General features: G+C 40.8%; 1 long non-coding RNA gene across 3 annotated transcripts in view; it reads right to left on the bottom strand.

The window, feature by feature from the left end:
- The window catches only part of LOC133500602 (uncharacterized), a 166012-nt gene that overhangs the window by 131168 nt on the left and 22009 nt on the right, over positions 1–12835 (bottom strand). For all 3 annotated transcript variants that reach the window (XR_009794963.1, XR_009794965.1, XR_009794964.1), the window contains exon 2: positions 6559–6641. This is a non-coding gene — a long non-coding RNA (uncharacterized LOC133500602). The remainder of the gene's footprint in view (positions 1–6558; positions 6642–12835) is intronic.

Genomic DNA, 12835 nt, shown 5'->3' with positions numbered 1-12835 from the left:
TTTACCGGTCCGGCGCTGTTAGCGCTGCGCTAGCGTGTTATGCCGTGTCTCTGTGATTTTTAACAGTAAGTTTTTTTAACTGGCACTCTTAGTGTGGCACTAATGCTAGCGTTACCACAGTGGCGCTAGAGCAGGGGTCACCAAAGCGGTGGCCATGGTAGCCCGTGAGGACAATTTAAGGTGCCCGCGAGGCATGTTCTAAAAATACCACAGCTTTAAATTTTGAATCTGACTAGCTTGTTATTTAAATATTTAAAATACCTGTAACGTCACATCATAAAAAAAATAAAAACAAAACCATTTTATGTATGAATAATGAACTATGACTGAAGTTTGCTGCAAACAAGTCATGTAGCCCTTCGTACAATCAGTTCTCATGAGGTAGCCGTCAGCCTCAAAAAGGTTGATGACCCTTGGGCTAGAGTTAGCGTTAGCGCAGCGGCGCTAGTCTTAGCGCCGCACTAACAGCACTGGTTAGCATTAAACTCTCTTTGTACCGTCTTTCTTTGTAAATATCTCGTGTTTCAATGTGGGCACTTGCGGCTTTTCCACGGCTGCGGCCCATGTATGTACCAAATAGTATTTCCTTTACAAATGTACTGGGTGAGACTTATAACCAGGTGCGCTCTGTAGACCGGGAAATAGGGTACTTATCCCAATGATTTGGTTTTGTAAATGTATTCGTAACCAGACTCTTTCTCTCTGATATTATCTTCGGAAGATGTGTCACAGCTTGGAGTATATTTCCCTATCATTTGGCTTATTTCGCGAAAGTATCTCCTTGTAGACATCAAGCAGATAGTGAAGTGTTGTTCTTTATTAGCCGATGCGAGAGGCGGCAAATACTCACAAAGCCAGACACCAGACGGGTGGTCTCATGGCTGTCTGGCAGAAATGTCACTACCCCACTCTAATACCATAAATATCACTTGTTGCATCAATTCAGAGTGACTCTCTCTGAGGGCGAATGTCGTTATGTATGAAAATGCTTGAAGATATAATACATTTACAGCCATCAGATCATTCATCCTAACCCATTATGGCAATCATTTTGTCAAATAACCTCTTTAACCTCCTCTTCAGACTTGATTGTCCAGAGACTAAACCGGTGGCACAGATGAGTTTACCTGTGCTCTCTTTCGTCCTTCAAACTTTCAAGGACTCTTATGCTGTGCTTTTTATGAAAGGCAAAACGCTGAAATCTAATTTGAATCAAGGCTCCAAATTTGACAAGTGTCAGGCTGGTTTGACTTGTTATTTAGAACATAGAATAATTTAGGACCCACATTACATATTTTTCTGAACAGTCAAACAGCGTTAAACTCATTTTCTTTCTTGACCATTTCAGATTTGAATTATAGCATTAAAACCAAAATGGCTACTTTGCAGTCTAAGTACAGATTCTAAAGAGACTTTAGTTATTTGTGTTTGATTATCTTTGTGGATCAGCGAGTAAGCTGTGGGAGACATACCAGCTCTGCCTTGTTTAAACGTAAGAGTTTACAAAGTACAGTAAATACTCGGTTCTCAAACGTCTCCGTTCTCAAACTAAAATTTCAAGATTTTTTTGCTTCTGTTTTCAAACGAAAATCGGTACTCAAATGCCTGCGACAAAACCCGGATATAACATAGCGCGTGCGGCCCGACCAGCTGACCCATGACGCGCTTTTTTTGTGAATTTCTACGCCGCCGAAAAACCCGGAAATAGCATAACATGCAGAGCCCGATCAGGTGACCCACAACGCGCTTTCTTATTGTAAATTCGAACGCACCGCGAAAAAACCTGGAAGTAACATAACGCGCACGACCCAAACAGCTGACCCACGACACGCGTTGTCATTGTGAATTCGAACGCACCCCGAAATACACAGAAATAACATAACGCACACAGCCCGATCAGCTGACCCACAATACGCTTCGTTAATGTACATCCGAACGCACCACGAAAAATCCCAGAAATAACATAATACGCGAGGCCCGGCCAGCTAATCCACGATGAGGGTTGTTATTGTGTATAACGCAGCCTCTGTACCCAGACGTGGGAAATATCGATTCGGTTTTCGAACAAATTGCTTCTCGAACCACCTTCTGGAACGGATTGTGGTTTAGAACCGAGGTTGTACTGTACAAGGGCAAAAGAATTTAAAGAATAACCTCACCGCATTTTTTACTGTTCATCTTGATTTAAAAAAAAGTCTACCAGTACTGACTCAATAGTATCACTGCACAAGCCGCAAAGTGAGCTTCATTCTTTGACGAAAGTAGATTCTGAGCCTTGCTCAGGATATTTTGGGTAAAGTGGCATACTATATAAAAAAGCAAGATGGACCAATTTTTATTGGGCTAAGGCGCATATTTTACATTAACTCACAGCAAAACACAAAAATGTCACAAAAAAGTGGATACACAGTTTAATTGGCATCAAATGGCTGAACATCTACTGTATTTTCCGCACTATAAGGCGCACCGCATTATAAGGCGCACCTTCAATAAATGTACAATTTTAAAACTTTTTTCCATATATAAGGCGCACCACATTATAAGGCGCATAGAATAGATGCTCCAGTAGAGGCTGGGGTTACGTTATGCATCTGTTAGATGGAGCTTCACGAAAGGCTCGATATTGATCCATACTGTATATAAGGCGCACCCGATTATAAGGCGCACCATCGGCTTTTGAGAAAATTAAAGGCTTTTTCGGTGAGCCTTATAGTGCGGAAAATGCGGTAATCGTTCTACTTGTCTCTATATGCAGACATTGGTTGGAAATTATTAGACTATCCGAATGCCTATTAACGTACACTTTCCAATCTGTGGAATCTTGGTAGATGCAGTTTTCTAATCTTGAAAAAAAAATCCTCTGTGTTGCCCTTTTCTTGAGTCTGTACTTCCGCAGTAACACGCATCTCGATGATAACACACCTGAGTACACACGTACTCCGTCTGTCACACAACCAAGCACAATGCGTCAGGCATTGGGCCGCAAATACGCTTCCTACGCTCTTCCCTTTAAATATTCAGCAAAAGAAATCCTCAGTTTGGTCACGTGTTGAGTACAGAGCGTGAACAATGACACGTTAAGTGACTTCGCTTGTATTTTCACCGTAGAGCGCTGCACATGTCCAGCGTAACACGCAACTGCACTTCCCCTCCCTGATAACTAACACCAAGGTTGGGGCTAGAATGGGTCCAGTTAGTGTATGTGTGCATGTGTGCATGCTGGTCAGTCAAGTCAGTTTGCGACAATACCCGCTGAGGCCGCTAATTAAGCTTTCTTCAGGCTGTCTTTTAACCCCTCACCTTCCCCAACATTTGGTCTATCTATTTGAAAAGAGCCACTGCATTCATTCACATTAGAATAGATGACACAACCCTACACGTCCTGATACTACAGTCTCTATGTTTTGCTGCACTGTTTGTGTTCAAATATCTGTTATTTGAAGCAGCTCCACAGAGATGCTGTATGTTAGCCCATCTATTGCTTTTCTAATTATGTGCTAGTAATTAGCTAACAGGTAACATTATGTGGTTGTTTTGTATTTAAAAACTACATTAAACTAATCACACAGCATTGTTTAGTTTAGTTTAGTTTAGTTTAACAATAAGCTTTAACTGGGAGTGGCATTAAACGGGTTCAAGTGTCCTTTTTGAAGGATTGTTTACTTTCTGTAAAACTGGGGTGTTAGTTGAGTTCAATGCCACCATATGGCTTTCAGATCAAAACATTTTGCTTGCAAGTCAAAAAATGCAAAGACTTGTATGTCTAAAACTTCACAAGTCGGCTCACTAATATCTCAAATCAAAACTTTATGTTAAACCCATTCAGTGTTTATGATCACATATCCTTATTGTGTGTGGACAACATCTAGTTGTAATTTAATCCTACTCCTGTACACAAATTATTTGTATAACATTCCTGATTTTTGCAAAACATATCACCCACGTTATTTTATAAAAATATACCAAACAAGTAGACTAACGTTTATAGTCTAGCTTCTTCTATTTACTCCCCGACTATAACGCCAGCTACCTTTTTGTATTTTTCAGCAGTTTGGAAGTCCTATGGGACCATGCTGCCTCTCACAGGTTACTCTTCAAACTTTGGCCAATATTTTAGTTGTGGTGTAAGTGTAAGTTCGCATGCATGTAAAAGTGCAACGAAAAGGAGGACATCTACTCACCTAAAGTACAGCTTTGGCCTTAGCCATTAAACAAACGGTGGAGATCACATCATTGTTCCCCACTTTCTAAACCCACATCAACATCATTTTCGTTATTTGACGTGATCCTCCAGCTTAGAAACGCCTTTACCTGCTTCTCTCCTCTCAGCCTTCAGGATGCGGGCTCCGGAATTATGCTGTGTGCAGTGTGTACAAGTGTGTGTCCATCCTCAGCCCCACAGGGCTTGTATAGGGGTCTGGCCCTCTCTTCCCTGCCTTTGTTGCAGCAGCTTTCTACCTCTGAGCCCCTGAGAGTGTGCATGAGCACATGTGCACCATAGGTGAGTTTGTGCATGTGTTAATTGTGGGTGCGTATGCAGATCTCTTGTGCCAAGACCGCTTCTCTCGGCGTGCGTCTATTGTGCCTGCTCCGGTGTTTAGTGGCTGTGGGCATCTGGCCGCTTTAGAGGACAATGCGGCGCAAGACAATGCTTGGAGAATTGATGAGTTACTCTGCAGTACAGAGGGATGAAGCAGCGAGTGTGGACTTAAATCTCCACGACGCTGAATATCTGCAAAGCTTTTTGCCACCTTCTATTGTGCGCACGGTGTGAGCTCTTTATTGCGACAACGTGAAACCGTATAGTTACCGTAAGTGCTGAAATAGCAACAGATCACAATCTCAGTAGCAAAAGTGTGCGTCGAGCTAATTCCCGATGGCCTCCGCCATTCAACAGGAGCCAACTGGCAACTTCAGGTACCCAAAATCTATTAGTCATTCTTTCTTTGTCACTCCATCCATCTCTCTGTCTCCATAAGCCATCAGTGTTTTTGGTTGGGATCCAAATCAATCCTGTTCTGACACATGACCTGAATCATTCATCTCTCCCCGCTGTCTCTCTCTATCTTTTCACCTCTCTAACAGTAGGAGCGTGTAGCCAGCTGCCAGCTAGCATCAGTCACATTGTCGGCGCCTGCCTGGCTCTGGGGCTGTTCTTGGCTTAGAGGCCAAGCTCTGGCTCCAGAGTTTCCCCCCTCAGAGTCCGACCCGTACCTGCCTGATGCGACAACGATATGTAGCATATTTAGCCTTGTCACATTTTTGGAGCCGATTGAAAATGGGGGAATGACATGTGTTATGTATCAAAGAACTGGACATGTATGCACCAAAAATGTAATACTCAAACATGGTGGACATGCTGCATGGTGAAAAGCAATATTAGGCCACGAATTAAGGAACAAAGAAATTATTTACGTAACATGCGTTTTACGTAATCATTGTAGTGTACTTTATCAGCAAATTATTTGCCATGTGGTTAAAATTGTCTGGATTGAAAAATTAAAAAAAAAACACAATCATACAGGGGAAAAAAATCTGGTTTATTGCAAGACTTTTTTATGACCTTCCAAAAGTGATAAATTCAAACTAAATTAATTAATTAAACAGATAATAGGGAGGTAATGTAACTGAGATAATCCTCAGAGTCTAATCTAGTTTTAATCACTCAGCGATTATTAATCAGATGCTTCTTCCTTGCAACTCTCTTTCTTCGCAAGACAAATCTGTCTATCAATTGGTTCATTAACATTTCTGACGGTGTTGTCTTTGCTAAAATCACCGGGTCTGATCTTGTGTGTTTTGGTTTATAATGTTTCTTCACCAGGGTGAGTGCCAAGGCTGCGGTAACACGCAGCGAGAACAACTGTTTCAACTTGAAAATGACAACCAGCAGGGAAGGCTGAGCAGAAACACCCCAAAAAATCTGCTCCTTTAACATCTGACGGCAAGTATCTTAGAACTTTGAAAGGCAACATTGCTGTGTCTGTTGGTGTGTTGGAAACAGCATGACTAAAAACCAAATTTTTAAAAATGGGCCACGTCGTAGTTATGGTTTACCTCAGAGGACCATGACTGAAAGCCAAAATACAGCAAAAACATCACAATAATAACTTTATATTTTTATATTTACCGCTGCATTTGATCGCTATTGTATTTTTTTAAACACCCAACTCATTTTGAAAAGTCACAGAAATTAGTGGCAAACATTTTAGTATACCAGTGAGTGAAGACAGTGAAGAAAAATTTTATACACGTTTTCTACCAAAACAAAAGGAACAAATCTCGTGAGCAAGAAACATGACGTAGACACACTGTAGTGGGTCACAGAAGATGTGGCAGACCAGATATGCATTTTACACCCTTGAACTAACCAATTAAATATTGCCATGAATGAAAGGGAAAAAAATCAATTTTCACATCATTCTCCTTGAAACAGGTCATAGCCAATTATCTAACAAAATGACATTGCTCAAATATTCTTGTTTTTGTAAGATGATCAAGTACTCAAGTGTAAGTGCTGTAATGCTCAAATGTTTTCAGCAGAGTAGGGTAACTGACCTGGGATGCTGACAAAACCGGGCACCGAGAAGGATTCGGATCACTGGGTGCCTTTCAGAGGCATGGAGGAAAGCCAGGCTTTACTGTGGAGAAAACAATAAATGAAATTTCAACTGTCATTGAATAAGTAACATCGAAGGTGAACTTTGAAAAAAGTTACACCAACTCATCATGTTAATAGTGAAAATAGCCAGCAATCAATCAATCAGATCTTTATTTATGTACCAATGTGCACCATCTATTTTTTTGGTTCATCAGAAAGAACAGTGTTGTCACGTGACTGCATCAACAATCAAACGTCATTTCACACATTTTTTAACCAATCACAGGACCGCATACAAAGCCCCCACAAAGAATGAAGTGAATAGTGTATGTCAAGCAAGATTCAATCGTTTTAACTTAGAGACCAGCTAGGTGATGTGCTGTAATTTGTATCTGTCTAGAAAGTTCCACATTTCAGCCTACAACAACTTTGCTTTGACCTTAAGAAACATGTTACAGGAATTCCTAGTTGGTGAACCTATTGTGGTATTTAAGAAGTAGAAAGAAAGATTGCATTTTTAACTCAATTTCCTGTGGATGGATTTGCTTTATCACTTTTTAAAATGAAGTTTTTGAATTATTGTTTTAGTATAAGCCAAGTGGAGGGGAAGGGAGGGTTAATCTATATGATATATTTGCCAGTTCGACATTTTGAAATTCTATCAACTGATATGAAGGATATTTATGACCATTTTTGTGTATTCTTTGAATTAAAGATTCTTGCAAAAGTTCAGACAACCCCTATGTCTATTAAGAAAATGTAGATAAATTAGAGTAGTGCCGCTAAGTTTATGGAAACTGAGGCTGTCCCACAAACTATGAATGACGAACCATTTGATAATTTCACCTAGAAATTCTCAAATGTCATGAAGGCTGTCACTGTCACTAAAACGAAGACAATCTTGAGACAACCTAGAATACCGTGGAGTCGCACAATGATGGTAAAGACCTCTAAATCAAGTGTAGAAAAGCAGAACACAAGTGGAGAGAAACTGAACTCCGAATTGACTACAACCTCAGACAAGGAGAACCCCATCCATGCTTTTATCTCAAGTAGACTTGACTATTGTAATGGTCTTCTGGTTGGACTCTCCAAAAAGAGCATTAAGCATCTGGAGCTCATTCAGAATGCTGCAGTTCAGGTTTTTGTCCAGAACTCAGAGGTCAGAGCATATTACTCAAACTCTAAAGTTTTTACACAGGCTTCCAGTCAGCTTGACAATACATTTTAAAGATCTCCTACTGGTCTAAAAATCAACCAAGGGTTTAGCTTCTGTATGTTGGACATGAAGGAAATGCCAACGGAATATAAAGCCAGTCGGGCTCAGAGATTGACACATTCAGGTCAAATAGTGGACCACAGAGTCCAAAAGAAACACGTTTGAAGCAGCATTTAGCTATTATTCTGCACACAAACTGAATAAATTGCCAAAAGAAGTGACGTCAGCTCCAAGTATCTATGTTTTTAAGTCCAGGTTCAACACTCTCCCATTTGCTCATGCTTTTAAATTATATTTCTTGCTCTGTAAGCTGTATTAACTGTACTTTTGTTTTGTTTTGTTTTCTGTTTAAAATAATTACAAGCTATCTTTTTTTTAACTTTGATTCTAAATGGTTTTAAACATGTAAAGCCCATTGTGTTACCTGGGGTATGAAATGCCCTATGTAAGTACATTTGCTTTGCTTTAAAGTAACAGTATATAAGTACAGTTTTTGGCTACTGTACCCTCCCACCTCTCATTTTAACTAACATAGAAATCACCTTTTTTCCAATAAAAAGACAATGCAATGCAAAAATGAACCTGGATTCTTTCAAATGTGAATATTGTGCACTGTTTGATTTTGCATGAATGGCGGAAGGGTCACCAAAAGGCAGCATAACTTTTGAGGTGTGCGCTTGTTTGTTGGTGTCAGACTGAAACAAAGTCTAATCATTGGCGCGCGGGGTGTTGCTTCAATGGGGACGTGCAGTAACACGCCGTCTAATTAAGAGTGTCCTCTCCTTGGTGAGGCGGTTTCCCAAAGCCCCGGCAGCCATGATTAAAAGAGAAGCTCTCAAAGGACGCGACGCTCTTCCAATCCATTCCGGATACTTCCTGGATGCCATCCATGCGCAATCAACCATCTCATCTTGACCAGAACGGACGCTCTTTCAACTCCCCGTCTCACTCCGGGTCCTTCTCAAGTGTGCTCGCTTTTCTCTCTCGCTTCCTTCATCTGTTTACAGCCCCCCTCCTCTCTCTCAACTCTACTTCCCCCACCAAACAGCCGTTCTCTTCCCTCCCCTTTCACTTCTCCCACCCTACGTCTGCCAAGGCTTCACATCAAAGCCGCTGATTGGTTTCTGACTGTTCAGCAGGCAGCATTTAATCCCGCTTTGTGTGAAAAGACCAAAAATAATCAGCATGAATATGGAAAAACCTGCTTCGGTGGTAATATCCAGCCCAGTAATATCCATATCAGTCAAACTAACTTGGCTTCATTTGACTTGCATACAAAGGGAAGGCCGCACTTTCCTCCAAAGTCCCCTTGGCTCAGAGTCACATTGTGTGGATAAATATACCAACTTGACAAGGTTGTTGATTCAGGCCTGACATTGAGTCATGCTCACAAAGCAACAATTTAATACTTTAATTCTCTTCTTTCCATGGCACTATCTTCACCTTCTGATGTACAGTCCCTTCACCTTGGCCTGACTGCTCCATACAACATTGCTGCCCAAGGTTGTTTAGCACTTTGAAAGTTTTCATTAGAAAGCTTAACTCATCACCGCCTCGACCTTGAGTTTTCACGATAACTGCAGAAAACGATATTCAAACACGGCGTCGTAAGTCAAATTGTATTTGTGAAGAGCTTTTACCTGAGGTACAAGATTAAAAGGGAAATCGATAACATTGATTACAATCTTTGAAACAAGCAGAAAAGATGGATGATTCATTGGTGAAACTTTATGTAAACAATCAAAATTATCCATCCACCCATCCATCCATTTTCTTAGCCGCTTAGCCTCATAAGTGTCGCAGGGAGTGCTGGAGCCTAGCCCAGCTGTCAACGGGCAGGAGGCGGGGTACACCCTGAACTCGTTGCCAGCTAATCGCAGGGCACATAGAGACAAACAGTCGCACTCACAATCCCGCCTAGGGACAATTTAGAGTGTCCAATTAATGTTGCATGTTTTTGGGATGTGGGAGGAAACAAGAGTACCAGAAGAAAACCCACGCAGGCACAGGGAGAACATGCAAACTCCACACAGGTGAATCAGGGATCGAACCTGGGACCTCAGAACTGTGAGGCCAACACTTTCCAACTAATCCAAGATGCCGCCCAATCAAAATTGGTTTAAAAAAAAAAGCACGAAAAATAGACATGTATCATTCTTTTTTATGCTGTCTTCTACATATTGTGCATATATTTGCTTTCAGATTTTGAGAAAATATATACGTTACTGTTACCTAGCTGCACATAATATTAGAAAAGAACCTAAGCATGATGCATAATACAGTGCAGCGCGGCACTTCACAAATTATTGAGGAATTGACATTTGATTTATACATTTACACTCCTCACAAACTGAAAAGAAACATGACAACTCCAGTCACTCACATTTGAAAAATGTACGGGTGTGGTCAGTCATGCCCATAGATATAAAGTTACGAGTGTTGTCCACCAGTCATCCCCACAGATATGAAGTTGTGGGCGTGTGTTATGTTTGTAATTATGAGTGTACCCTTTTAAGAGCGGAGGGGGGCGGTGTCAGGTAAACTAGGAAGTAGAAGTAGGTTGCACAGCAGCTGTTGTTATAGACTTTGTGCTTCCATGATAAAAAAAAAAAAAAAAAAAAAAAAAAAAAGATGAAAGAAAGGCTGTGGTTCACTGCATTGGATCGGTTTTCATGTGCACTGAGTGTGTGCGACAAGTGCGGAATTGCGCAGCTAAGAGGGAACATTGGTCAAGACTACACAAAATAAGTGAATGTCTTTCAATATCTATGTGTTTCTACTCATAACAAATTTTACGCATGTGATTTTTCATGTTCGACTGTAGAGATTTCCGAGTGCAATGGCGCACGGGTGCATACGGGCCTGTTAAATCACAGTGACTGCAACTGCATGTGGTAAGTAAAAAAAAAAAAAAGAGACAGTAGATCATGACTAAAAAAATCAAGAAGACTACAAAACGAAATATTTCACTTATTTGTCTGCATTTGGTATAAAATTAATATAGAAACAAGGAAACTACATTTAGAAAAGTGTAGTGTACACAATACTCTAATATGTGATCGACTACAAACCACAGCAATACCCCAAAAAATACGACAAGTTGCTGGCATCTCTTGTATTTCAATTCTGCGTTGGATACAAGTTGTTAACATTTGCCACGTTGTGTGTATCCTGCTGTTTGTGAAAGGAACTAAACAAACACTTCTATCAAGTGTAAAATAAAAGATGAACAAAAAGATTTTTACGGAACGAGAGAGTACAAGGTGGAGGTTGAAAAGATATATTTCCCTCTCAAAGATTGATAAAAGGGAGATATTTCTGTAACTGCGGGCTAACTCTGTGTGTAGCGCCAGATCTCGCCAGGGATTTACAAGGCTGGCTTCAAAACAATTAGTTGGAGAATGGGAGCCATTTAAAAGACAAGGAGACAGATCTTAATACAGCTGTGGGCATTTCCCCGCGGAGGACTCATTTTTACAACCTCCTTACTGAATCTCCCTCTCTCGAGCTAATACTCCGAGCCAATCTCCTCCGTCTCATTTCACACAGAAGAGCATTTGATGAAAGCTACACCATTGGCGGGAGGAGCGAGCGGGACAGAAAAAGATTCAGGGAAGTTTTAAAGACAGAAGCGGTAGCGAGAGGCAGGAGGGAACAAACGAAACGAGCTTCAACGGTGAGACAAACAACACATTAGAGACGCAAGACCAAACGCACATCGAGGGTACTGCAAGATATTAAACATCCATCTCGCTTTATGAGTACTGTCTGCCGATACCCTGCGTAAAACGCACCCCATTCAGAGATTGCATGTCTCCACTGGGTCTAATCAGTGTTCACAGAAGGACTTAGTCAGCATGTCTTAGTATGCAGGTAAAAGACACAGCTCAGCCTATGCGGGCACTTTAAAGGAGAGGCTGCTCCCGCGTCCAAGGAACAATCCAGTTCTTGTTAATTAATGTGCTTTGTCAACCCTGAATTTAATCTTGGCCTAATATTGCGTTCATTAAGAGGCTTTTCAGAAGAGCAGATCCCGACATGACACCGTTCACATTACATGGTCTCGCAAGAACGTAATTGGAAGTGAGACGAGAGGAGTCGTTCACATTCACGGGTAACCTCCCGGTGCACTCGGCAAACACGGCTGATTTGCTGATCTGAACTATATCTAAAGTATAAATCATATTTTCGGAGTGTTCGGAGTATCTTCACTCAGAGTTGGTCCCGTTTACAAAATCGGGTCTGTCGCTTACCAATAAGAGAGGGGAAATATTAACACGGGTTGCGTTTGCATGATTGCCAAAGTCATTTGGAACTCGTTGTCACACTATCAAAAAAACATATCAATGCACTTGCTTTAAGAATTATGGTTTTTCTTTTTGTCTGTGTAGAATGTCAGTCATCCACTAACTCAACTCTGCTTGCTTGCTGAATTTTCAATTTTCAATTTATCAATTCTCCACTTGGAAGACAAATGGGACTATACTTTCACATTTGACAGAAATGAATGAGGAAATCCATATTTTACAGTTCATTAATGGATTGTAATTTCTAGCCTATAGAGTGCACCTGATTATAAGCCCCACCCAGTACATTTGTAAAGGAAATACCATTTGGTACATACATACGCTGCAGCTGTGTAAAAGCCGCAAGTGCCCACATTGAAACCAACATTGAAACAAGATATTTACAAAGAAAGATGGTACACAGAAAGTGTTTTCGAAGTTTTAATACCTTAGATTAGTAGGAACATAGGAACAACATGGTAGCACGAACAGAGCTGCTAAAAAAAAAAAAAAAACATAACGGTAAAAAAAAAAAAAAAAAAAACAGCCGCAGCAGCACAGCACTAACAAGGCCAGTTAAAAAACATACCTAAAACACTGAGAAACAGCAGTAACAGAGCAGCAACACACAAGCACAGCGCTAACGCTAGCGCTAACAGGGCCGGTTTAAAAAATAAAAAACAAGAACATACCGGTAAAAGTCAGTTCCTCGGCACATATATTCCACCT

This window comes from Syngnathoides biaculeatus, chromosome 5 (genome assembly GCF_019802595.1).
Source record: "Syngnathoides biaculeatus isolate LvHL_M chromosome 5, ASM1980259v1, whole genome shotgun sequence".
In the NCBI taxonomy this organism is placed as follows: Eukaryota; Metazoa; Chordata; class Actinopteri; order Syngnathiformes; family Syngnathidae; genus Syngnathoides; species Syngnathoides biaculeatus.
This window is presented reverse-complemented; position numbering and strand designations above follow the sequence as displayed.